Here is a 25,603-nt window from a genome sequence, read left to right as displayed (position 1 = left end):
TGATTTTTTTCTATTCCTCTCCCTCCCTCTTTGGGGTGGAACATTGGAAAAAGTGATCCTTTCTGCCTTCCTTCTCCTTTAAATGAAATATCATCTTCTTACTCCATTGTTTTAGGACTCACTGTGCACCACTCCAGTACTATTGCCTGGAAAACCCCATGGACGGAGGAGCCTGGTAGGCTGCAGTCCATGGGGTCGCTAGGAGTCGGACATGACTGAGCGACTTCACTTTCACTTTTCACTTTCATGCATTGGAGAAGGAAATGACAACCCACTCCAGTGTACTTGCCTGGAGAATCCCAGGAACGGGGGAGCCTGGTGGGCTGCCGTCTATGGGGTCGCACAGAGTCGGACACGACTGAAGTGACTTAGCTTAGCTGTGCACTTTTTGAGAACATATCTAACAATTGACTTGATTTACCTGTTCTTTTTTGGCTTTCCTGGTGGTGCAGTGGCAAAGAATTCACCTGCCAATTCAGGAGAAGCCGCTGATTACAAGTTCAGTCCCTGGGTTGGGAAGATCCCCTGGAGAAGGAAATGATAACCCATTACAGTATTCTTGCCTAGGAAATCCCAAGGAGAGGAGCCTGGTGGGCTACAGTCCACAGGATCACAAAGAGTCAGACACAACTGAACAAGCACACACACTCTCTCTTATACTTTTTCAAAACCTGAAAATCATCCATAAAGCTGCTCTTTGTCTTTTATCTTATAATGATTTTTTTTTTCACATACAGACTGTACTAATTGCATCATCATTCTGACCTTAGCTTATATATCACCTCTTAAAATATTCACCAATGACAAGCCATGGGACCGCGCCCCACCCCCCATCACCGATGAGATCATTCCCTATCCTCCTTTATTTGCTTTATGGCACTTTTCATTACCTTCAATTACTTTCTGCTTGTATTTGCTTATATACTGTATGTCTCAAGTCAATACAATTTTATTAGTTCATTATGTGACATGACAGTGTGATAGCAACATAGAATCTGTACCAATGTGTATGTCCTTAAGGAGACAAACAGTAATAAATACTGATAACAATAAATGACAGCCCACTCCAGTATTCTTGCCTGGGAAATCCCACGGACAGAGGGACTTGATTCATGGATTCACAAAAGAGTTGGACACGACTTAGTGATCAAGCAACAGCAGCTATGTATAAACGTCAGTTGGTTAAAAAGAAGAATGTGCTACAGAGAAGAGAGTAAGCCGAAGATTATACAGGAAACATTAGGCCATTCTATGTTAGATACTCAGGGCAGGTCCCTGTCAGGGGATGCTTATTCAAAGAGCAGAAGTAAGGGACCAAGATAAGAACACGTGTAGGCAAAAAGGGTTCCAAGCATGAGAACAGTGAGAACTGAGAGTATTCTATCTTCTATTTCTCCCATCTTCCTTCCTGCCTACCTGCCTTATTTCCTCCCTCCTTCCCTCTCTTTTCTCTTTCTCTCTCCCTCTTTCCTTTCTTCTTTCTATCCCCTTTTCTTCCTCTTCTTTTTCTCCTCCTTTTCCTTCCTTGCTTCGCTCATTACTTGCCTGTCTGCCTGCCTTCTTTCTCTTCTTCCTCCTCCTCTTTCATTTCTTGCTTGCTTTCCTTCTTTCCAGCCTCCCTGTCTCCATCCGTCCTTCCCTCCTTCATTATTTTCTTTGCTTCTCTCCTTTCTTTTCCTTTCTTTTGTAAAGTTATAACTATTTATTGCTTACTAAAGTTGTAGATAAACTTTTACCAGCACATCTCTGAGGAGACATTTGAAGTTCTTTACAGCAGTCCAAGTGATAGATGATGATGGCTTAGACCAGAGTGGTAGTGAAGGAGGAGATAGGAAGTGGTCACGTTTTGCAAGCAATCTTCAAAGGAAGCACAGACAAGCAGCTTTGCTCCATGATGGAGAAAATGCTACACCAAGGGTGCTTTCTAGGTTTTTAACCTAGGTAATTGATAGTGTAGCTGCCATTGATTGAAATGGCAATAACTTCAAGAACAGTTTTGGGAGTGAGTGTCAAGAATTTGGTTTTGTACATGTAATGATTGAGATGTTTATTTGGCCTATCCAAATGGAGATGTCTTGTAGACATTAGAATACTTGAGTCTGGCACTCAGGGAAGAAGTCTGGATTAGTGATATCAGTTTGAGTACCATTTCTAAAGAGAATGGTAAGCACCTGTTCTTCATAATTTAAATGGGGAGTATGAGCATATCAGGTTTTCAAGGTTTTCATGCAGAGTAGAGAAGCCATGGTATTACATGGCTGTTGCATCTTGTTGAGACTGCTGAGTCAGGCATTCTCTTGGTACATTTTTTTTTTCTAATTTTTTTTAAAATAATATAATTTCTGTAACTAAGTAAAATTTGCCACAAATTGATTAAAGCCCTGTTTGTTGTTTCCCTAGTTCGATTTCATACTTATGCTTCTTGGAACCAATCAGCTACAGTCATCATTTCTCAAAAATCTGGATTCAGGACTCAGAACTGCCTGCATCAGAATTAAATGGCTGTATTTTAAAATGTAGAATCCTGCACTCAAATCCTGAATCATAATAGTCTGGGGACCCAGGAATCTGCATGATTATTAACATGTGCATGAACATTTAGCCACTTCTGCTATGGTGTATAAAGCATATTATCTTTTTAAAAATCTTTTTAAGATTCTTTCATTTTAAAAAGTTTTTCATGATTGTTTATATTGCTTACATAGTTAAACCTGCCAACTCATGTTCCAAGTTGCTTAGATTAGAATAGAATTGATTTTAATCAGAAAGATGAACTCATTAGTTGGGCAACATAATGATGAAACTAATTTATCATTCCTTCTTTTTCTTTCAAACAGTATAGTTTCAGGGTGTACAGCAGCTTTAGGGGGAACTCTTCAGGTGGCACAGTGGTAAAGAATCCACCTGCCAATGAAAGTGACTTAGGAGAAGCATGTTTGATCCCTGGGTCAGGAAGATCCCCTGGAGGAGGAAATAGCAACCCACTCCAGTATTTTTGCCTGGAGAATCCCACGGACAGAGGAGCCTGGAGGGCTACAGTCCATGGGGTTGCAAAGAGTTGACATGACTGAGCGACTGAAGATGCAGGGACTGTTCCAATAGAAAAACTTGGTTTTGATGGTGGATATTGAATTGCTTTGATAATCTAAAATGTCTGTTAAGTATTTCTGATTCTCCCTTGCTCTGGGCATGTAATAGAAATGTGTTGCATTTCCTAGTCCCCTTGTGACTTAAGTGGGCACAGAAAGGGAAGAGAAGCCAATAAGTACTGTTCCTGGGGCCAGAACATTTAATTATCAGTGTTCCTTTATCTTACATCTTTCCCTGTACTTGAGATGGAGGCTGCCCTGTTATCCTACTTTGCTGAGTTTTTGTGACGAGCAGAGCTCCTCTGCCCATCTGCAATAACACTTGGGGCGAATCAGAAGTGCAGCTTTGCAATTTTAAGCTACTAGGATGGGGACTTGTTATTACTGTAGCACAATCTACTTTCTCTAGCAGAACTGAGTTACTTGGGCCTGAGTTATCTCCCTTTCAAAAGGCTCGTATTGTGAATCAACTGAATCAACCAATGTCACCTCATTCTTCAACAAATGTCAGTTCAGTTCAGTTCAGTTGCTCAGTCATGCCTGACTCTTTGCGACCCAATAGACTGCAGCACAACAGGCTTCCCTGTCCATCACCGCATCCTGGAGCTTGGTCAAACTCATGTCCATTGACTCGGTGAAGCCATCTAACCATCTCATCCTGTGTCATCCCCTTCTCTTCCTGCCTTCAAGCTTTCCCTGAATCAGCTCTTTTCCAGTGAGTCAGTTCTTTGCATCGGGTGGCCAAAGTATTGTCACAAATGTCAGCAATTGTGTCAATATACATCTCTTCTCATTTAACCTTGCTACTAGACAGCATATTCAAAAGCAGAGACACTACTTTACCAACAAAGGTCCATCTAGTCAAAGCTATGGTTTTTCCAGTAGTCATGTATGGATGTGAGAGTTGGACTATAAAGAAAGCTGAGCACCGAAGAATTGTTGCTTGTGAACGGTGGTGTTGGAGAAGACTCTTGAGAGTCCCTTGGACTGCAAGGAGATCCAACATGTCCATCCTGAAGGAAATCAGTCCTGAATATTTATTGGAAGGACTGATGCTGAAGCTGAAACTCCAATACTTTGGCCACTTGATGTGAAGAGCTGATTCATTTGAAAAGACCCTGTTGTTGGGAAAGATTGAAGACAGGAGGAGAAGGGGACGACAGAGGATGAGATGGTTGGATGGCATCACCAATGTGATGGACATGAGTTTGAGCAATCTCCAGGAGTTGGTGATGGACAGGGAAGCCTGGTGTTTTGCAGTCCATGGGGTCGCAGATAGTCAGACACGACTGAGCAACTGAACTGAACTGAACCAGATGGTTTGTTTAAAAAACAAACAAAAAGCAAAATAAGTTGTACACCAACTTCTGAAAATACACACAATTATATTACCCTTCAGGTACAAAATCTGTCAAACAGCCCATTCCAATAATCTGGCAGTGGTTTCCTCTTCTCCTTACAGCATGTCATTTAGCGTTTAGTAGGAAAGGTTGACTGCTGAACTGGGGGTCAGGAGAATGAGCCTTGTGGTAATACCAGGTTAAGGAGTCTCCTTCTAAGTGAAAGGATGGGTCATAAATTAAGTAGAATTCTATATCTAGAGTTTCAAAGATATTAGCCTCTTAGCCTTCAGTTGAGTTCAGTTCAGTTGCTCAGTTGTGTCCGACTCTTTGCGACCCCATGAACCATAGTACACCAGGCATCCCTGTCCATCACCAACTTCCGGAGTCCACCCAAACCCATGTCCATTGTGTCGGTGATGCCATCCAACCATCTCATCCTCTGTCGTCCCCTTCTCCTCTTGCCCTCAGTCTTTCCCACCATCAGGGTCTTTTCCAATGAGTCAACTCTTCACATCAGGTGGCCAAAGTATTGGAACTTCAGCTTCAGCATCATCCTTCCAATGAACACTCAGGACTGATTTCTTTTAGGATGGACTGGTTGGATCTCCTTGCAGTCCAGAGGACTCTCAAGAGTCTTCTCCAACACCACAGTTCAAAAGCATCAATTCTTCGGCACTCAGCTTTCTTTATAGTCCAACTCTCATATCCATACATGACTACTGGAAAAAACATAGCCTTGACTAGATGGACCTTTGTTGATAAAGTAATGTCTCTGCTTTTTAATATACTGTCTAGGTTGGTCATAACTTTCCTTCCAAGGAGTAAGCGTCTTTTAATTTCATGGCTACATTCACCATCTGCAGTGATTTTGAAGCCCAAAAAAATAAAGTCAGCCACTGTTTCCACTGTTTCCCCATCTATTTGTCATGAAGTGATGGGACCAGATACCATGATCTTAGTTTTCTGAATATTGAGTTTTAAGCCAATGTTTTCACTCTCCTCTTTCACTTTCATCAAGAGGCTCTTTAGTTCTTCTTCACTTTCTGCCATAAGGGTGGTGTTATCTGCATATCTGAGGTTATTGATATTTCTCCCAGCAATCTTGATTCCAGCTTGTGCTTCTTCCAGCCCAGCATTTCTCATGATGTACTCTGCATATATTCTGGGACTTCTGTACTTTGTACAATGGGGAGATGTGTGCATACTCAGTCTCTCAGTCGTGTCCAGCTCTGTGTGACCCTATGGACTGTAGCCCGCCAGGCTCCTCAGTCTATGGAATTCTCCAGTCAAGAATACTGGAGTGGGTTGCCTTTTCCAATTTCAGAGGATCTTCCCAACCCAGGGATCAAACCTCTGGGGTCTCCTGCATCTTCTGCATCTCAGGCAGATTCTTTATCCCTGTGTCAGCTGGGAAACCCAATGGGGAGATGCTTACCCAGTATTTCTAGCCAGATCACATTTTGATCCCCATTGTCTCACCAATGAAAAATTGTCACCGCTCTTTATAAATCACCAAATTCTCATGTAAAATTTACAGAGCAATATTTGGAAATTCCCTAGTGTGCAAACAGATGACTGTATAAAGAAGATGTGGTACATATACACAATGTAATATTACTCAGCCATAAAAGGGAGTGTAAATGGTTCATTTGTAGAGATGTGGATGGACCTAGAGTCTATCATACAGAGTGAAATAAGTCAGAAATAGAAAAAATAGATCATATATTTGCATGTATGTGGAATCTATAAAAATGGTACAGGTGAACCTGTTTCTAGGGCAAGAATAGAGACTCAGATGAAGAGAACAGACTTGTAGACACAGCAGGGGAAGGGAAAGGTAGGGTGAATTGGCAGATTTGGATTGATCTATATATACACCCCTATGTGCAAAACAGATAACTAGTGGGAACCTGCTGTATAGCACAGGAAGCTCAGCTCAGTGCTTGGAGATGTCCTGGAAGGGTGGGATGGGGTCGGGGTGGAGGTAGATCTCAGAGAGGGAGCATATATGTATACATATAACTGATTCTCTTCATTGTACAGGGCTTCCCTGGTGGCTCAGCATCCACCTGCAATGCAGGAAACCCAGGTTCAATCCCTGGGATCAGGAAGATACTCTAGAGAAGGGAATGGCAACTTACTCCAGTATTCTTGCCTGGAGAATTTCATGGATGGAGGAGCCTGGTTGTCTACAGTCCAGTGGTTCACAAAGACTCAGACACAACTGAGCAACTAACACTATCACTTCATTGTAGAGCAGAAACTAACACAACATTGTACAATTATATATCAATAAAAAATAATAAGGTAAATTACAGGCACCAACAGAATTAATTACGGATTTTAGGGGTTTTTTTTCCGCTATGTTCTACTAGAAGTACAAAAAACAAAACTGACCAGAAGCTTACACTATTTTACTTAAGAAATATGAATCTATTGGTACATGATATTTAAAACTTTAGACTCTCTCAATATTTTTGTTATTCATGTTGGTTCCAAATACATAAAGAGTTATTTGTAGTTATTTAAGTGAAAAAATATATATTTAAACTGTTTACATATTGTGTAGAGTTTTTTAAACATAAAACAGTCTACATTGACTTAAAATCTTGAAACAATTCGGTTATAAGTTTTGATTCTGCTGTCTTCTTTCTGCATACTCATGGTCTGGAAAGGAGACTAGCCTTCCTTAATGTTTTAGTTTCCAAATACTTTGCCAATTATGAATGAACTAGGTCAAAAGAGTAAAACATTCTTTCTACAGACTACATGAATATTCCGCTGTTTGAAAAACTGGACTAGCCCATCAATCATGTTGTTAATATTGTAGATTCTCACAGAGTTGAAATATAGCCTGTAAAAACCTCATCTGTAAGCATATGTTTTCCAAAATCTTCAACTCATTTAAAATTATTTTAGTTACTGCTAGGGATAAACAATTTTTGGATGCCTATGACAGCAAATAGTATTGGTAAGGAAGTTAATTATAAATAGAGTATATAAAATGACATTTTAAAACATTTCTAAAAAACAGAATAGTTTTAAATTATTGAAATTTTAGATATCACATTTAGTTATGATTATCTATTTTAAAAGTAAGATTTAAAAATAAAGCTGTATTTAAAAAGTAGCATTCTACTAATAACCCCTGTGATTCAAAAATCTTTAATATAAAATTAGAAATATTAAACAACTTAAATGGTGGTGTTTTATAGATTCACCCATATGACAACCTTTTGTCTCTAAAATATTTGTGATTATTTTAGAAACAACAATAGCAATAAAAATATCAAGAGTGCAATTTGACTTTGAAGCCAATTTACGTAAACTTATCTTTGGCTGGATATGTTTAATAGTTTTACTAATGTTAAACCCTGTGAATTTCGATATTTGGAAGTCTTGTACTTTCAAATTTAGAAGGCAGACCTACAATGAATTGTATTGATTATTCTAGCAACATACTTTGTTGATAACATTATTGTGCAGTAATTTTTAGGGAATCCAAGAGGAAGGCTATTTTTACTAAAGGGAACATGTTTCCAACTAACAGTATGTAAACTGCCATATTTAAATTTTTTAGACTCCCATTTTAAAAAGGACATTTTGGTTTTAAGATTTTTTTAATGTAAATGTAAATTGATCCCTTTGAATGTATGTTAGTTCATGGAAATTTTTTTAAATTTCAGCTTTGTTGAGTTATAATTAACATAAAACTGTAAGATATTTAAGATAAACATTGTAGTGATTAGTTATGTGTATACATTGTGGAAAGATTCCTCTCATCTAGTTGATAAATGCATCCATCAGCTCACATGTTTATCTCATATTAATTTATTTTTGGTGAGAACACTTAAATTGTACTCTCTTAGCATAGTTCATGGAAATTTTTAACGAAGACCCTATCTTGATATATTTATTTTCTTTTCAGGTTATTTATCATTAAAATGGCATTGTAAAGTGATGACTCAGAAGTTAACAGTAAGTCTTAATTATTTGAAAGAAGTGTCATTTTAATATTGTACTATAACAAGTCATACCATATGTGGTAATTTTTTTTTCCCGTCTAATTTTGTATGTTAGTGTAAAGCATAGAATGTGACCAGAACTCTTAGACCTCAAAGTATATTTTTCAGTGAAGCCAAAATATTTTTACTAAACTATCCTAGTCAATAATTTTTGGATTTGGCAAGTTTCAGTGCAGTCCTGTTTTTGAGAAAAGTCAATGAAAGTATTTCCCTTCTAATTCAATAACCTTTTTATCCTGAAACCATTTTTCCTTTTGGTGCAAATACTTACAAAGTCAGTATTTTGACAGTAACAATAATATATTATGTTATTTTTTTCTGTGCTGAAAATAGTTAATGATTAGGCTGGACTTACGCATCTGTCAGCCAGAAGACCTACTTATTAAACCAAATGAAATAGGTGTGATTAAAATCCTTTCTTTTTTTATTGAGTTATATGACCCTGGTTAGCTATACATTTACATCTAATATGTATATATTACTGTTGCTGTTTCAAATTATGAATCTTCATGTTTTTAATAAACTATTTTAATCACCCATATGTTTTCTTCTGAAATGGATATACACCATATGCAATGGACTGGAGAAATTCTTTTGCTTTTTCTCATGATTCAGTAGAATAATTTAAAATATCTGTTCTGGAAAAATTGTCAACCAATACTTTAATGAAGTGCAATTTTAATGTAACAGATTTTCTTTCTCTCCTGACATTAAGATATACTTTTTTGCTTATAACATTTCTTAACCAAAGACAGTTGATACAAAAAAATACTTATGATAGACTCAGAAATAAAATACAGAAAAAATAGTGCCAAATTAAAAGCAGTTGGTGAATTTAAGTATATGAATATTCACATAAAAATACACACACATAGAGATTATCTGTATATATATAATTATATATCATTGTATATTTTACAGATATGTAAGTATGTATTATATGAATATAAAATGATATATCATTGCTTTAAATAAATTATATAAGTATATATGTAAATTATGTAAGTATATATATTTAAATCTATATAATTATGTAAGTATATAATTGTAGAAGCAGTATGTTAAAACTCAAAACAGATTCTTGTAATAGAAAGCTACTTACCCTTTCCTTCTCTTAATCCCCTCCTCTTTCTGAGGCAGCCAATGCCAAAGTTGACATGTGCTCCTCTACCTCATTTTTGTGAGCTTCTCTAAGCTCAGAAAGCACAGTTGCACGTTTTTATGTCTTTTTTGTCAAAAAGGTTTTTTTTGTTTGTTTTTATAAACAAACTACCAAGAATATTTCTCTTTAGCTTATTTTTTTTATAGTTGTCCCTTCATGTTAATATAGGTAATGTTCCACACTATGGAGCACTGACATTTATTTAAAGAAAATAAAAATCCGGATGCTTAGTGTCCTCCCTCTATCACAGCCCTAGTTTAGAAGGCACAGATTGTGCTTTGAAAGGCAAATCTGACTGATATTTTAACTCCAACATAGGTATCCAAAATGACTTGAGGCCTATATTAGAACTGGATATCAAGATTTAAGAAAGAAAGTGAAAGAAAGTGAAGTCGCTCAGTCGTGTCCGACACTTTGCGACCCCGTGGACTGTAGCCTACGAGGCTCTTCCGTCCATGGGATTCTCCAGGCAAGATTACTGGAGTGGGTTGCTATTTCTTTCTCCAGGGGATCTTCCTGATTCAGGGATTGAACCCAGGTCTCCTGCATTGCAGGCGGACACTTTACCCTCTGAGCCCACTAGATCACATGCAGATCAGTGAGTCCCTGTACTGAGCTACATGTGATCTAGGGGTATCCATCACCAACAATATGTGATGCACAAAACAGAATACATGTTGCTTTGCTTCAGTATAATGGTTGCATTTATCAGATATAACATTTGATGAAAACAAAAGTCACAATATAAAAATGTGATTTAGTATAAATGAATGAGTTTAGGGGATGGATTTGCTAATTGTTCTAATCCTCCATTGACGGTTTAAAATATTTCAGGAGTTCTCTTTAGACCAAGATTAGACATAATGTGGAGAGAAAAAATGCATTAAGTCATTGTTGTTGCTGTTTTGTCGCTAAGTTGTGTCCAACACTTTTGTGACAATATGGACTGTAGCCCACCAGGCTCCTCTGTCTGTGGAATTTCCCAGGCAAGAATACTGAAGTGGGTTGCCATTTCCTACTCCAGGGGATCTTCCCAGCCAGGGATCAAACCTGCATCTCCTACATTGGCAAGGAGGTTCTTTACCACTGAGCCACCAGGGAAGCACCCTAAATTAAGCCATGGTCTTATACCAATAAATGTATTTTAAAAAAATAAGCATACTAATTGTATTTGAGAGTAAACAACTTTACTTGTACAAAACATAATTAGCAATTTTGTTTATAATGGCACAGGTCACCTGAAAGCTAACTAGCTAGATAGATGTAATACATGTTCATCATTTTTATATATTACATGTCTGCTGATAATATTGATGTTATACTACTGTTAAGTCTATTAGATATTTATATATTTCACATACTATAGTGATATGGATATACATTTATATATAAAACTCATACAGGTTATTCTGTAACATCTCATGGGAAACTTGAATGAACTTTTTGGCCAAACTAATATTATACTCAACACGTTGATAAGTACATCTGACTTTTGCCCCTTTAAATTTTGTGTAGAAAAGATACTTTATTTTTAAAAATTTAAATATTAACACAACAGTATTCTAAAGCTAGATTGTGCTTTTAAGAAGTTTCTTACTAAGTTTTTACAAGTCTCTGTGTAGGGGTATGTTGTCTATGTGACTGTATGTTTCACATTGAGCTTAGATTTGGAGTTAGCAGTGTGAATCAGACCGTTTTAGCCTAACCAAGTGTGAAGAGAAAATTAATGAGTGATGCAATTTGATCCATCAGTGTTCATTGAGCACTTGCTATGCACTAGGTAATATTCTAAGTGGTAGAAGTATAGTAGTGAACACAAGTTCCAACAAGTATGACTTTTACATTCTAGTGGTAATGGTGGGGCAGAAGGGAGGCAGGCATTAAACCAACAAGTGAAAAAAAAAATAATACTGTTTTTTTTTAAACCTACTTAGAAAGTCATTACACCCACCAAAATTTTTTAAATGAGTCATCCTTGTATGTATGAACAATGTAAGGAAAATCCCAAATCTAGTATGTTTCTATCCTTTGTACAGTATTATCCACTTTATTTTTTAAATATAAATTTATTTGTTTTAATTGGAGGCTAATTACTTTGCAATATTGTATTGGTTTTGCCATACATCAACATGAATCTGCCACAGGTGTACATGTGTTCCCCTCCTGAACCCCCCTTCCACCTCCCTCCCCATACCATCTCTCTGGGTCATCCCAGTGCACCAGCCCTGAGCATCCTGTATCATGCATCGACCCTGGTCTGGTGATTCATTTCACATATGATATTATGTATGTTTCAATGCCATTCTCCCAAATAATCCCACCCTTGCCCTCTCCCACAGAGTCCAAAAGACTATTCTATATATGTGTTTTTCTTTTGCTGTCTTGCATACAGGGTTATTATTACCATCTTTCTAAATTCCATATATATGAGTTAGTATACTGTATTGGTGTTTTTCTTTCTGGCTTACTTCACTCTGTATAATAGGCTCCAGTTTCATCCACCTCATTAGAACCGATTCAAATGTATTCTTTTTAATGGCTGAGTAATACTCCATTGTGTATATGTACCACAGCTTTCTTATCCATTCGTCTGCTGATGGACATCTAGGTTGCTTCCATGTCCTGGCTATTATAAACAGTGTTGCGATGAACATTGGGGTACATATGTCTCTTTCAATTCTGGTTTCCTCAGTGTGTATGCCCAGCAGTGGGATTGCTGGGTCATGTGTCAGTTCTATTTCCAGTTTTTTAAGGAATCTCCACACTGTTCTCCATAGTGGCTGTACTAGTTTGCCTTCCCACCAACAGTGTAAGAGGGTTCCCTTTTCTCCACACCCTTTCCAGCATTTATTGCTTGTAGACTTTTGGATCGCAGCCATTCTGACTGGTGAGAAATGGTACCTCATAGTGGTTTTGATTTGCATTTTTCTGATAATGAATGATGTTGAACATCTTTTCATATGTTTGTTAGCCATCTGTATGTCTTCTTTGGAGAAATGTCTGTTTAGTTCTTTGGCCCATTTTTTGATTGGGTCATTTATTTTTCTGAAATTGAGCTGCAGGAGTTGCTTGTATATTTTTGAGATTAATTCTTTGTCAGTTGTTTCATTTGCTGTTATTTTCTCCCATTCTGAAGGCTGTCTTTTCACCTTGCTTATAGTTTCCTTTGTTGTGCAGAAGCTTTTAATTTCAATTAGGTCTCATTTGTTTATTTTTACTTTTATTTCCAGTATTCTGGGAGGTGGGTCATAGAGGATCCTACTGTGATTTATGTTGGAAAGTGTTTTACCTATATTCTTCTCTAGGAGTTTTATAGTTTCTGGTCTTACTTGAGATCTTTAAAGATCTTAGTTGAGATCTTTAATCCATTTTGAGTTTATTTTTGTGTATGGTGTTAGAAAGTGTTCTAGTTTCATTCTTTTACAAGTGGTTGACCAGTTTTCCCAGCACCAATTGTTAAAGAGATTGTCTTTTCTCCATTGTATATTCTTGCCTCCTTTGTCAAAGATAAGGTGTCCATAGGTGCATGGATTTATCTCTGGGCTTTCTATTTTGTTCCATTGATCTATATTTCTGTGTTTGTGCCAGTACCATACTGTCTTGATGACTGTGGCTTTGTAGTAGAGCCTGAAGTCAGGCAGGTTGATTCATCCAGTTCCATTCTTCTTTCTCAAGATTGCTTTGGCTCTTCAAGGTTTTTTGTATTTCCATACAAATTGTGACATTATTGGTTCTAGCTCTGTGAAAAATACTGTTGGTAGCTTGATAGGGATTGCATTGAATCTATAGATTGCTTTGGGTAGTATACTCATTTTCACTATATTGATTCTTATGATCCATGAACATGGTATATTTCTCCATCTATTAGTGTCCTCTTTGATTTACTGTTTTTAATAGTGTCAAATGATGTGAAGAAAAATAACATTGGGTGGGAGGTTAAAAGGAAAATATCTTCTCTTTTATGTTGAGGAAGGCTTTTCTGTGTTGGTAGCATCTGAGGAGAGACTCGGAAAAGTAAAGCAGTATGCTTCCCATGAGTTATCTGGGAAGAACCTCGCAGGCCAAGGGAAGAGTCAGAATCAAGACCCCCAGGAGGCAAGACTGTTTTGGGAGAGCACTTTCTCCAAGGAGAGTGTGCATATTTGAGCAATGCCAACACATCTAACGTGTTGGGGCCAAGTCATGGAAGCTCCTGTTGGTGTGTTAAGAATATTGGATTTTTTTTCTATGTCACATGGGAAGCCATTCTAATCAGAAATGTGAATTGATTTACATTTTTCAGAATGTGCTTTGCTCTGTAAAGAATAGCCTGAGAGAAATGTGGGAAGTCATTTAGCACTTTTAAGTACTTTGAAAGAGCGAACTTATATCTCCTGGGATATCTTAAGCAGAATGATTTAAATACTATGATGTTTAATTAATATTTTATTTTCATATTTATGACAGAACAGAATAATATGTTTACATCTTTTAAAGCAATATTGGCATATAGAGAGTTCTATATAAAACCTATTATCTTAAACCCCTTTGTCATCATTATCACTGGCATGACCAAAAGGCATAATAGATGCCCTTAGGGAAAATCATAGTCCCCTCAAATGGTTTTACAAGTATGATCCTCTATTCCTTGCTAAAATCAAACATAAACGATTTTGGAGTGTATTATGTATAGTATACTATACATAGAATTGTTTAAGAATAATATGTGTAACAACTAATACTTTATTCTTCTGAACTTACTTCATAAATTATAAACCTAATTTTTAAAAATAATAGCTAAAATAAACCTGCTTACATTATTTACACTTTAAAAATTGAGTCCCAATCAAACTTATCCCTCCTCATTCATGTGAAAATTTCGTCTGAAAGCCTAAATATGTACATTCATTCCAAGTTGCCTTTTTTGAGCACTTGTTGATCCTTACATATGACTATCTTTTGGGTGTTGATGGTTTGTATATTTTTCCACTATTAAGCCTAAATTGATGTAGATGACACACACCACACACACACACATGTTCACAACTTGAATAACATTAACTGTACTAAATCTATGACTTAGCATATAGAGAGAGGCATATTATCAAAAGTAGTATCTTTTTTTTTCTTCTTTGGTTTATTCTTTAGTTTCCTGAGGACCACTTTTTTAACAAAAGGTACACAGATCAGTTTTTTGTGGTTTTAAAAATTTTTGTGTGTAATTTTTGTTTGTTTGTCTTGTTCTTTGTGTTTTGTTTTGATTTTTTGTTTGTTTTAGCCTGGCAGAATGATGAATAGTGTTAATTTTAACTTGAGTTTCAAATACTGATTGATATTTTAAGACATACACCTTTGATATTAACAAAATAAACAAACAAAAGCAGATCATTAAGCCAAATGGATAAATTCTGATACAGATAAATGTTCCAGTTTTATGAACTAGGTCTGGCAACCTAATTTACATACTTTAGAAATTTAAGTATATTTACCTGTCTAGGGCTTTCCAGGTGGTGCTAGTGGGTAAAGAACCTGCCTGTCAATTCAGGTTAGACATAAGAGATAATGGGTTTGATCCCTGGGTCGGGAAGATTCCCTCGAGGAGGGCACAGCAACCCACCCCAGTATCCTTGCCTGGAAAGTCCCATGGACAGAAGAGCCTGGCAGGCTGAAGTCCTTAGGGTTGCACAGAGTCAGACACGACTGAAGCAACTTAGCACATGAGGTGTGTAAATAAACTGTATAACTTCAATATAGCCCACATTTTGTACATTAAACTAGAAGGAAAAAAAAAGAAACATGGGACAAATAATATCATAAAAGATATTAATAATGCTCAAAATATAAAATGACTCCATGAGTATTTGTCTTTTAGTAAAAATTACGTTTCATTATATATAAATTTGCACATCTAAGGCTAAATCTGAAATATTCTAACAGTGAAATTCAATCTGGTCTCAGCTAACTTACATATGATTAACTAATAAAAGTTGACACTGAGCTCATTTTGTATTTTAAATATAAAACATATGTTGCACAAGTTAAATTGACATATGTCAAACACCTTCAAAATGTATGTATCAATATTTACATAATATTCTTTCATAAATCTTTATAGAATGATCTTAAAATTAAATCACTGGTCTTCAGAAAGTTAATATGACAATATCCAAACAGAATTCAGATCTCAGACTTAAAACATAAGTTCCAGTCTATTTGCCTTTGGCTCAGCACCAAAGTGCCTCCTGAAAGATGTCACCATAGAAAGCTGTTTGTACAGCCTTTCATTCTGCTCCCAAGCGGGTGTACATAGCTCAGCTGATGTCTAGAAGCTGTTCATCTGTGCAAGCAGAGACAAGGCTTTTGCTTTTCTTGCTAATAGTATGGTTTGCCATTGTTTAACCTCTAGATCTGGCCCTGGACGGGAGTTTGATCATCAATACTCTATCTGGGGAGAAAAGCAGAAGCGTAGGATGTGGGGAAGGGATAGAGAAAGAAAGAAGGAAAGGCTCAAGTAAGCCCCAGCTGGGAGAAAAGAACTAAATTCTTCGCCAGGAAGCAATACCCATCTTGTGCTGTGTGTCTGCATGCATTCTAAGTCACTTTGGTCTAATCCAACTCTTTGTGACCCTGTCCATGGGGTTTCCCAGGCAAGAATACTGGAGTGGCTTGCCGTGCCCTCCTCCAGGGGATCTTCTGAATCCAGGATCAAACCCATGTCTCTTGTGTCTCTTGCATTGACAGGCAAGTTCTTTCCCACAAGCACCACCTGGAAGCCCAGTTGTTCATATCTAGTGTTTAAATATAAGATGTTTTTCACACTGAGTAATACCTAAATGTAACCTGACAGTAGTATTCTGGACAACCACAGGAGCCAAATTTAAAAAGAAAACTAAAAAATATTTGCCTTTGTCAGACTCTTCTAGACACCTCAGTTTGGTCTTCAAACTGACCCCTTCCTCAGGAGTTTTCAAGGATATATCTGTCTGGTCTTTTCACTATGTGTTCAGTTCAGTCAGTTAGTCATGTCTGACCGACCACATGGACTGGAGCACTAGTTGTTTAAAATCTAACTCCTAGGAGATGCAGCCTCACTCTTCTAAGAAGCAAGGAAACAGTCTAGAGTAAAGGAGTGAGTGAGTGGAAGTCGATCAGTCATGTCCAACTCCGAGCGACCCTGTGAACTGTAGCCTGCCCATGTAGTCCATGGAATTCTCCAAGCAAGAGTACTGGAGTGGGTAGCCATTCCCTTCTCCAGAGGATGTTCCTGACCCAGGGATCAAACCTGCCTGTCCCTCATTATGGGCAGATTCTAGACTGTCTAAGCCACCAGGGAAGCCCAGGCTAGAGCAAGGCTCCATGCCAAGTGCTCTATTGGGCAGGCTCTTCTGAGAACTGTCTGATCTCATTCAGAAAACAAAATAATTGGCAGTCAGCATTAGAAACTTGTATAAAAACTTGACAGAATGATTTTGTGTCCATGGCAAATAATAATGTATGCATATTTTAATACTTTATAATTTAATTTTTCTAGTTATTCATTTTTATTTTTTCAAGACTATTGAGGAAACCAATCATCTGGCTCTTCACACAGTTACTGAGAGAGGCACTTTCGGTTTAACATAGACCATTATTATAGGACAAGTCTGAACAATAGTAAAGCCTATTCTATTCTAGTCCCTTGAAATATCAGGGCTAAAAGGAGGCTGCATAATGTTATCCTCAAAGGACTTTATCTTTTGATTAATAAACTTCTTCCTTTCTATGGAATAATTGTTTAATATTTATGTGAAAACATTCTGAATGCAAGGAATCATGTTTAAACACTCAATAGAATGTCAATAGAACTGCATTTATAAAATCCTATTATCATTTTAAACCCATTTTATTCTCACTGTCATTGTTTAACGTCATAGTATGGTATTTGCATATGATGCTCTTCAAATATTTATTAGCAAAAAAACAATAAATATGAATCTATCAACCCAGTATGTAATTTATCATGAAACTCTTTAATTTCTGTATTTAAAAATTATATACACATATAGCCTTTGATAGAGAAAAAAGAGAAAACTCTCCTTAAAAACTAGAAGAATGAAATGATTTATTGACAGTTATGCTAACAAGGTACCCTATTTTAGCAACCACTTGTCTATTTTCAAACACCAGTAGAAATCATTCAAAATAGCTGATTATTACAGCAAGGCATAAGGGATATGAAAACAAGACTGCTTTTAATCTTGAAAAGCAAGTGTAATGAAATTTAAGCATAGATGTCAATAGAGAAAAATATTCTCTGTTTTGCCACAAAGTCATTGCTCCCATAGTAAGCCCAGCAATTCACAAAACCTTCACACAAAGAGTCATTGTGTGCTGTGCATGCGGCAAGCAGGCCGTTGCTTCATAAAATGTATTATTAAATTGCCGTTACTGCCATCTAGTGGAAAGAAATAATCCATGTCACTGTGTCACTAGTTAAGTCCTAAAGTTCTAGGGGGGAAAGGGAAAACCACCATTTGGATTTGCATATATCCTAAGAAGTAAAACAGCAAACTGGAAGATATAATTGCATGAATATTGCAACATAATAGACAGATAATAACTGAATAAGAGGTTTAAGGAAAGAAAAAAATAGTGAGAATGGATGCATGTATCTGTAAGATTCATTTTGGAGCCAAAATTAAACATAAAATGTTATTTCTCACTGGATGCAGTGAGATGATCTGAACTGGGGCATCTTTATTACTTGTACACTTATTTTCTCATTTTTCATGTGCTCATTAAGTCTTAAAAGTTGAAAAAGAAAAGCGATTTGTTCTTCTCAAACTTTCAGTTACCAGGAAAGTATCTGGAAATCTTTTTACCGTGTTACAATGCAGATTCAAACTCAGACATTAAAAAAAAAGGCAGGGGGAACCATTAAAAAACTAAGATGATGGAATCTAGTCCTGGTGGGCTGCCGTCTGTGGCATCACACAGAGTCGGAAACGACTGAAGTGACTTAGCAGCTGCAGCAGTCCCATCACTCCATGGCAAATAGAAGGGGAAAAATTGGAAGCAGTGACAGATTTTATTTTCCTGGGCTCCAAAATGACTGTGGATGCTAACTGCAGCCATGGAATTAGAAGAGGCTTACTCCAGGTCAAGAACAGTGAGAACCGGACATGGAACAACAAACTGATTCCAAATTGGGAAAGGAGTACATCAAATTTGTTTACTGTCACCTTGCTTATTTAACTTATATGCAGAGTACATCATCTGAAATGCCAGGGTGGATGAAGCACAAACTGGAATCAAGATTGATGGGAGAAGTATCAATAACCTGTTTGCAGATGACACCACCCTTACGGCAAAAGGAAAGAGGAGCTAAAGAGCCTCTTGATGAAAATGAAAAACGAAAGTGAAAAAGCTGGCTTAAAACTAAACATTCACAAAATGAAGATCATGGCATCCAGTGCCATCACTTCAAGGCAAATAAGAAAGCTGAGAGCTGAAGAATTGATGCGTTTGAACTGTGGTATTGGAGAAGATTCTTGAGAGTCCCTTAGACTGCAAGGAGATCAAACCAGTACATCCTAAAGGAAATCAACCCTAAATATTCGTTGGAAGGACTAATGCTAAAGCTGAAGCTTCAGTACTTTGGCCACCTGATGTGAAGAACTGACTCATTGGAAAAGACCCTGATGCTGGGAAAGATTGAAGGCAGGAGGAGAAGGGGGCAACAGAGAATGAGATGATTGGATGGCATCACCGACTCAATGGATATGTAAAATAAAAAGCAGTCATACTAGCATCCCATGTTTCTCATAAGGAAAAAATGAGTTACAAATAATCTCGCCATGAGCTATAGGATATTGGCCTTTTTATAGATTAAAGACAGCATCCAAAATTTTATATGCATGGATGCATGTGTGCATTCTCAGTCGCTTAGTCGTGTTGGACTCTGTGACCCCATGGACTGTAGCTTGTCAGGCTCCTCTGTTCATGGAATTTTCTAAGCAAGAATATTTCCTCCGCCAGGTGACTTTCCTGACCTGGGGATCGAATCAGAATTTCCTGCATTGGCAGGCGATTTCTTTGCCATTGAACCACCTGGAAGACCCTACAGTTTTATATAGTTAAAAATAAATGTTGCTCATCTATTTTATGCATAGTAGTTTGTATCTGTTCAGTTCAGTTCAGTCGCTCAGTCATGTCCAACTCTTTGCAACCCCATGAATCACAGCACGCCAGGCCTCCCTGTCCATCACCAACTCCTGGAGTTTACTCAGACTCAAGTCCATCGAGTCAGTGATGCCATCCAGCCATCTCATCCTCTGTTGTCCCCTTCTCCTCCTGCCCCCAATCCCTCCCAGCATCAGAGTCTTTTCCAATGAGTCAACTCTTTGCATGAGGTGGCCAAAGTACTGAAGTTTCAGCTTTAGCATCATTCCTTCCAAAGAAATCCCAGGGCTGATCTTCTTCAGAATGGACTGGTTGGATCTCCTTGCAGTCCAAGGGACTCTCAAGAGTCTTCTCCAACACCACAGTTCAAAAGCATCAATTCTTCGGCACTCAGCCTTCTTCACAGTCCAACTCTCACATCCGTACATGACCACAGGAAAAACCATAGCCTTGACTAGATGGACCTTTGTTGGCAAAGTAATGTCTCTGCTTTTGAATATGCCATCTAGGTTGGTCATAACTTTCCTTCCAAGGAGTAAGCATCTTTTAATTTCATGGCTGCAGTCACCATCTGCAGTGATTTTGGATCCCCAAAAATAAAGTCTGATACTGTTTCCACTGTTTCCCCATCTATTTGTCATGAAGTGATGGGACCGGATGCCATGATCTTTGTTTTCTGAATGTTGAGCTTTAAGCCAACTTTTTCACTATCCGCTTTCACTTTCATCAAGAGGCTTTTTAGTTCCTCTTCACTTTCTGCCATAAGGGTGATGTCATCTGCATATCTGAGGTTATTGATATTTCTCCCGGCAATCTTGATTCCAGCTTGTGTTTCTTCCAGTCCAGCGTTTCTCATGATGTACTCTGCATAGAAGTTAAATAAGCAGGGTGACAATATACAGCCTTGACGTACTCCTTTTCCTATTTGGAACCAGTCTGTTGTTCCATGTCCAGTTCTAACTGTAGCTTCCTGACCTGCATACAGATTTCTCAAGAGGCAGATCAGGTGGTCTGGTATTGCCATCTCTTTCAGAATTTTCCACAGTTTATTGTGATCCACACAGTCAAAGGCTTTGGCATAGTCAATAAAGCAGAAATAGGTGTTTTTCTGGAACTCTCTTGCTTTTTCCATGATCCAGCGGATGTTGGCAATTTGTATCTGTTAGTCATATATTACCCCTCCCGTCCTTTGGTAACAATAAACTACTTTTCCATGTCTGTGAGTCTGTTGTGTATATAGTGAGATTAGCAACAAGGATTTACCCTATAGCATGGGGAATTATAGTCAATAGCTTGTAATAATTATAATAAAATGAAATCTGCAGAAAAATTGAATTACTATGTTGTACTCCTGAAATTTTTGCAATATTATAGATAAATTTGAGGGTGCTGGTCTTAGTTGTTCAGTCGTGTCTGATTCTTTGCAACCCCATGGGCTGTAGCCTGCCAGGATCCTCTGTCCATGGGGATTCTCCAGGCAAGAATACTGGAGTGGACTGCCATGCCCTCCTCCAGGGGATCTTCCCAACCCAGGGATCAAACCCAAGTTTCCCACATTGCAGGTGGATTCTTCAATTAAAAAAACACACAAAAACTAAATGTGTAAATTATGTAACATAGTATCTAGCACTTAGTAGCCAATAAATGTTAGTATCACCGTGTCACAGAGTATATTTATGGACTTGAATGTATTCACACCTTAAAAAGTTTCATACAAGGAAAAGAGAATTTTGAGACTTCTATAAAGGAAGCCTGATATAAATCTGTAAAGGGTGTTACCTTTAGGTTTCATCCAAGGATAACATAAATATGAAATTTGTGAATTATTCTGTAAAAAAATATTTTGGGAAAAATTTTGGGAAATTTTTGGGAAATTCCCAAAAGTTTGGGAAAACTTTTGGTTATGGGAAACAAAAATAATTGCTCTAGGTAAAGAAATATTGGGATTATTTACTTTGGTCTCTTTGTATTACCTGAAACTAAGTCTAGAATGAAAGATAATGCGTTTATTTTTAGACCAGTTTAGATTCACAGAAAAATTGAGAGGAAGGTGTAGAATTTTCCCATACCTCCTGCCTTCACGTGTGCATAGCCTCCCCCATTTCCAGTACCCCTATCAAAGTGGTCCATTTGTTGTGAAGCCTCCACTGTCACATCATTAAAAAAAAACAAAGCCCATAGTTTATATTAGTGTCTACTTTTGGTGCTGTGCATTCTGTGGGTTTGGACAAACATATGATGACATTAATCCACCATTATGGTATCACGCAGAATCATTTCACTGCTCTAAAAATCCTTTGTGCTCCACATATTCAGTCTTCCCTGTCTCTTAACTCCTGGCAATCATTTATTCCTTTCTGCATAGTTTTGCCTTCTCCAGAATGTCATATATGCAGTTGGAGTCATGCAGTATATAGCCTTTTTAGATGGGCCTCTTACATATACATCTTACAAATATACATCTAAGTTTCTTCCATTTTTTTCATGACTTGATAACGCATTTCTTTTTAGCACTGAATAATAATCTATTGACTGGATGTACCATAGTTTACTTATCGGATAATGCATTTTTATTCAGCATCAGATTCACATCATGAAGCATGAATGCATAAAGTGTGAGGACATAAAAGGACAGAGATTTAATATTCAAATTTAATCTTTATAAACCTATTGTGTAGAAAATAGGCCATGATGATACCTATTGTTTTCTAAATTATTAGAGAAAAACGTATTTTATGTATCTGAATTCTCTGTCATGTTTTTCTTATGCTGTAAATATTTTACATGATTTAATAAGATGTTACACTCCTTAGTTGTATGCTGAGTTATATCAGTATGTGATAAATAATTCATATTTATAAGGTTTTGTTCCAAAAATAAGATTTTAGCATTGTGTTGGGTAAAAGGATAGTAACTTTCATCCATTTAGATGAAAAACAGTTTACTTTCTTTTGAGCAAGTTTAATGTCATTGCTTATATGAGTAGAGATTTCCTAATTCCAACCCTCAAGTTTTATGATTGCCTGAAGTTTGTTTATTTTGGCTTTTATAAAGTACTATTGGTAAACCACAGAGAAGCATGTAAAGAAGTAAATAAAATTTTGAACTGTCAGAGCAAGATATTATTGCTTAAATTGATGCTAATAAGTATTGATTTATTAGTTAGTGTTAGTCTCTTAGTTGTGTCTGACTCTCTGACCCTATGGACTGCAGCCTACCGGGTTCCTTTGTCCATGAGATTTTCCAGGCAAGGATACTGGAGTGGGTTGCCATTTCCTTCTCCAGGCGATCTTCCCAACCCAGGGATCAAGCCCAGGTCTCCTGCACTGCAGGCAGATCCTTTACCAACTGAGCTTCAAGGGATGCTAATAAGCATTGATTTATATATGCTATTAAATGGGAGAAAACATATTTTATTTTCTTTCTGAAAATTCCTCCTTTCTCTAGAATTTGAGAATTTGAAATACTTTCAACCTTTTAATGTATATAAAAGATGAATTATAAACCCGTTTTATAATGAAAGTAATTTCTATTACCATGGAGTTTGAAGACTAATGTTCTAAGTTGCAAAGATAGTGGCATGAAGAATTGAAGCCAGTGTAATCTATTCAGGGTGAGCCACCTGATACACTTAAAGATTAAATCATTAGACGATGTTTGTTGGATGATGAAATTCAAGTGGATGTTATATAAAGAGATCAGGGAATTACTGAATTCTGTTCCATGAAGATGCAAAACCAGTGTTCTGTTGTAGCAAATAAGTAAATAAATAACATATTCTGCATACATACACAAAAGAATTGAAAGCAAGAACTTGAACAGGTATTTGTTTACCTATGTTCACAGCAGTGTTGTTCACAATAGCTAAAAGTGGAAACAACCCAAATATTCATTGATAAAAGTGTGAAAAAACATGTATTCATGCATATACTGGAATAGACTTAGAAAGGAATGAAACTCTGATATGTATTATGGATGACATGTAGCATGGATGATCCTTATTTCATCTTCGTTGTTCAGTTGCTAAGTCAAGTCTGACTCTTTACCACTTCATGGACTATGCCACACCAAGCTTTTCTGTCCTCCACTGTCTTGTGGAGTTTGCTCACATTTACATCCATTGAGTTGGTGATGCTATCTAATTATCTCATCCTCTGCCACCCCCTTATCCTTTTGCCTTCAATCCTTCCCAGCATCAGGGTCTTTTTTTGCATCAGGTGGCCAAAGTATTGGGCTTTCCTGGTAGCTCAACTGGTAAAGAATCCACCTACAATGCAGGAGACCCTGGTTTGATTCATGGGTCAGGAAGATCCCCCGCAGAAAGGATAGGTTACCCATTCTAGTATTCATGGGCTTCCCTGGTGGCTCAGACCATAAAAGAATCCACTTGTAATGCGGGAGACCTGGGTTTGATCCTTGGGTTGGGAAGATCCCCTAGAGGGCATGGCAACCCACTGCAGTATTCTTGAGCCTGAAGAAGCTTCAGCAACAATCATTCCAACCACTATTTAGGGTTGATTTCCTTTAGGATTTACTGGTTTGATCTCTTGGCAGTCCAAGGGACTTTTAAGTGTCTTTTCCAGCACCACAATTGGAAAGCATCGATTCTTTGGAGCTCAGCCTCCTTATTTCATAGGTTAAGTAAAATAAGCCAAACACAAAAGGACAGATATTGTATGATTCAACTTGTTTGAGGTATCTAAGGTAGTCAAATATACAAATAAAGACAGAAAGTAGAATGGTGGTTACTAAAGGCTGGAGGAATGAGGAAATGGGGAGTTATTGTTTAATGGTTACAGAATTTCAGTTTGGGACTATGAAAAAGGCCTGGAGATATACAGGCTGTGTGATGATTATACAACAATGTGAATGTACTTAATGCCACTGAACTGTATACTTAAAACGACAAATTTTATGAAATTATGTTTCTTTTAGTAAAATTTTAAAAAAATCAAGAAAAGGCTAATAGATTCCCAGGCATTATACTATATATGAAATATTTTAGGAATCATACAATTAATCAAAAAAAGAAAATTGATTAGTCTGTTGCCATACCTATACTCCTAATTTGAGTGGGAATTTAAGTTTGTCACATCTTAAGAAATTTTTTTAAAGAAAGTGGTTTGGTGAGTTACTGAATCTGATACGATAAAGAATTTTAGTGAATATACTCACACACAAAAAGAAATGTTGAAAGTAAGGTAAGTAAGCATCTATGTGTTCCCTCAGGCAATGTTAATTAGCACTCAGAGTCTTGATATCCTCTTTATAAAACTGGCCATTGTGGGAATTACAGGAGAATTAAAAGCACCTATCATTCTCTTAAATACAGAGCAAGTTCTAAGTGATGGGTGGTTATTATTACTTTTTCTCTGTTGTGATTGTTGCTTGAGCTTTCAAGATGTAGAGTGATAAATTCGATATAAATAACAAAAAGTTCAAGTAAACACTGTACTATAAATATGTGGAGTATGAAGACATAAAATAAAATAGATTAGAAATAAGGGCTAATGCTAGAGGGTTACACCTTCCTGTTAACCCCCTAGTACTATCAGAGAAAGAATAATAATAATATTAAAACCAAAGGAGTCTATACAAGCAGTTTCAGTTTACTAAACACTTTTGTATATGGCTTCATTTCACCTTCACATCATCCCATCCAAAATACCTGTGACAAAATGTTTAAAAATCCTAAAACAGAGATTGTGATTGACGAAGCCACAATGCAATGACACAGATTCCAAGTCCAGTCCCTTCATACCATGCTGCACATCGAAGAATTAGGTGTGGATCGCGTATAGCACATCCTGTGTTTTCATCATACTGGATTCTTACTCGAGTTTA

The 25,603-nt window shown here is 37.1% G+C and overlaps 1 long non-coding RNA gene across 5 annotated transcripts in view; it reads left to right on the top strand.

Annotated features, from left to right (window-relative positions):
* Window positions 1–25,603, top strand: part of LOC132345457 (uncharacterized) — a 526,373-nt gene that overhangs the window by 130,950 nt on the left and 369,820 nt on the right. For all 5 annotated transcript variants that reach the window (XR_009494773.1, XR_009494775.1, XR_009494777.1 and 2 more), the window contains exon 4: window positions 8,361–8,410. This is a non-coding gene — a long non-coding RNA (uncharacterized lncRNA). The remainder of the gene's footprint in view (window positions 1–8,360; window positions 8,411–25,603) is intronic.

The sequence above is a fragment of the Bos taurus genome, chromosome 1 (assembly GCF_002263795.3).
Source record: "Bos taurus isolate L1 Dominette 01449 registration number 42190680 breed Hereford chromosome 1, ARS-UCD2.0, whole genome shotgun sequence".
In the NCBI taxonomy this organism is placed as follows: Eukaryota; Metazoa; Chordata; class Mammalia; order Artiodactyla; family Bovidae; genus Bos; species Bos taurus.
Note: the sequence above shows the minus strand (reverse complement) of the source record. Positions and strands in the feature narration are given on the sequence as shown.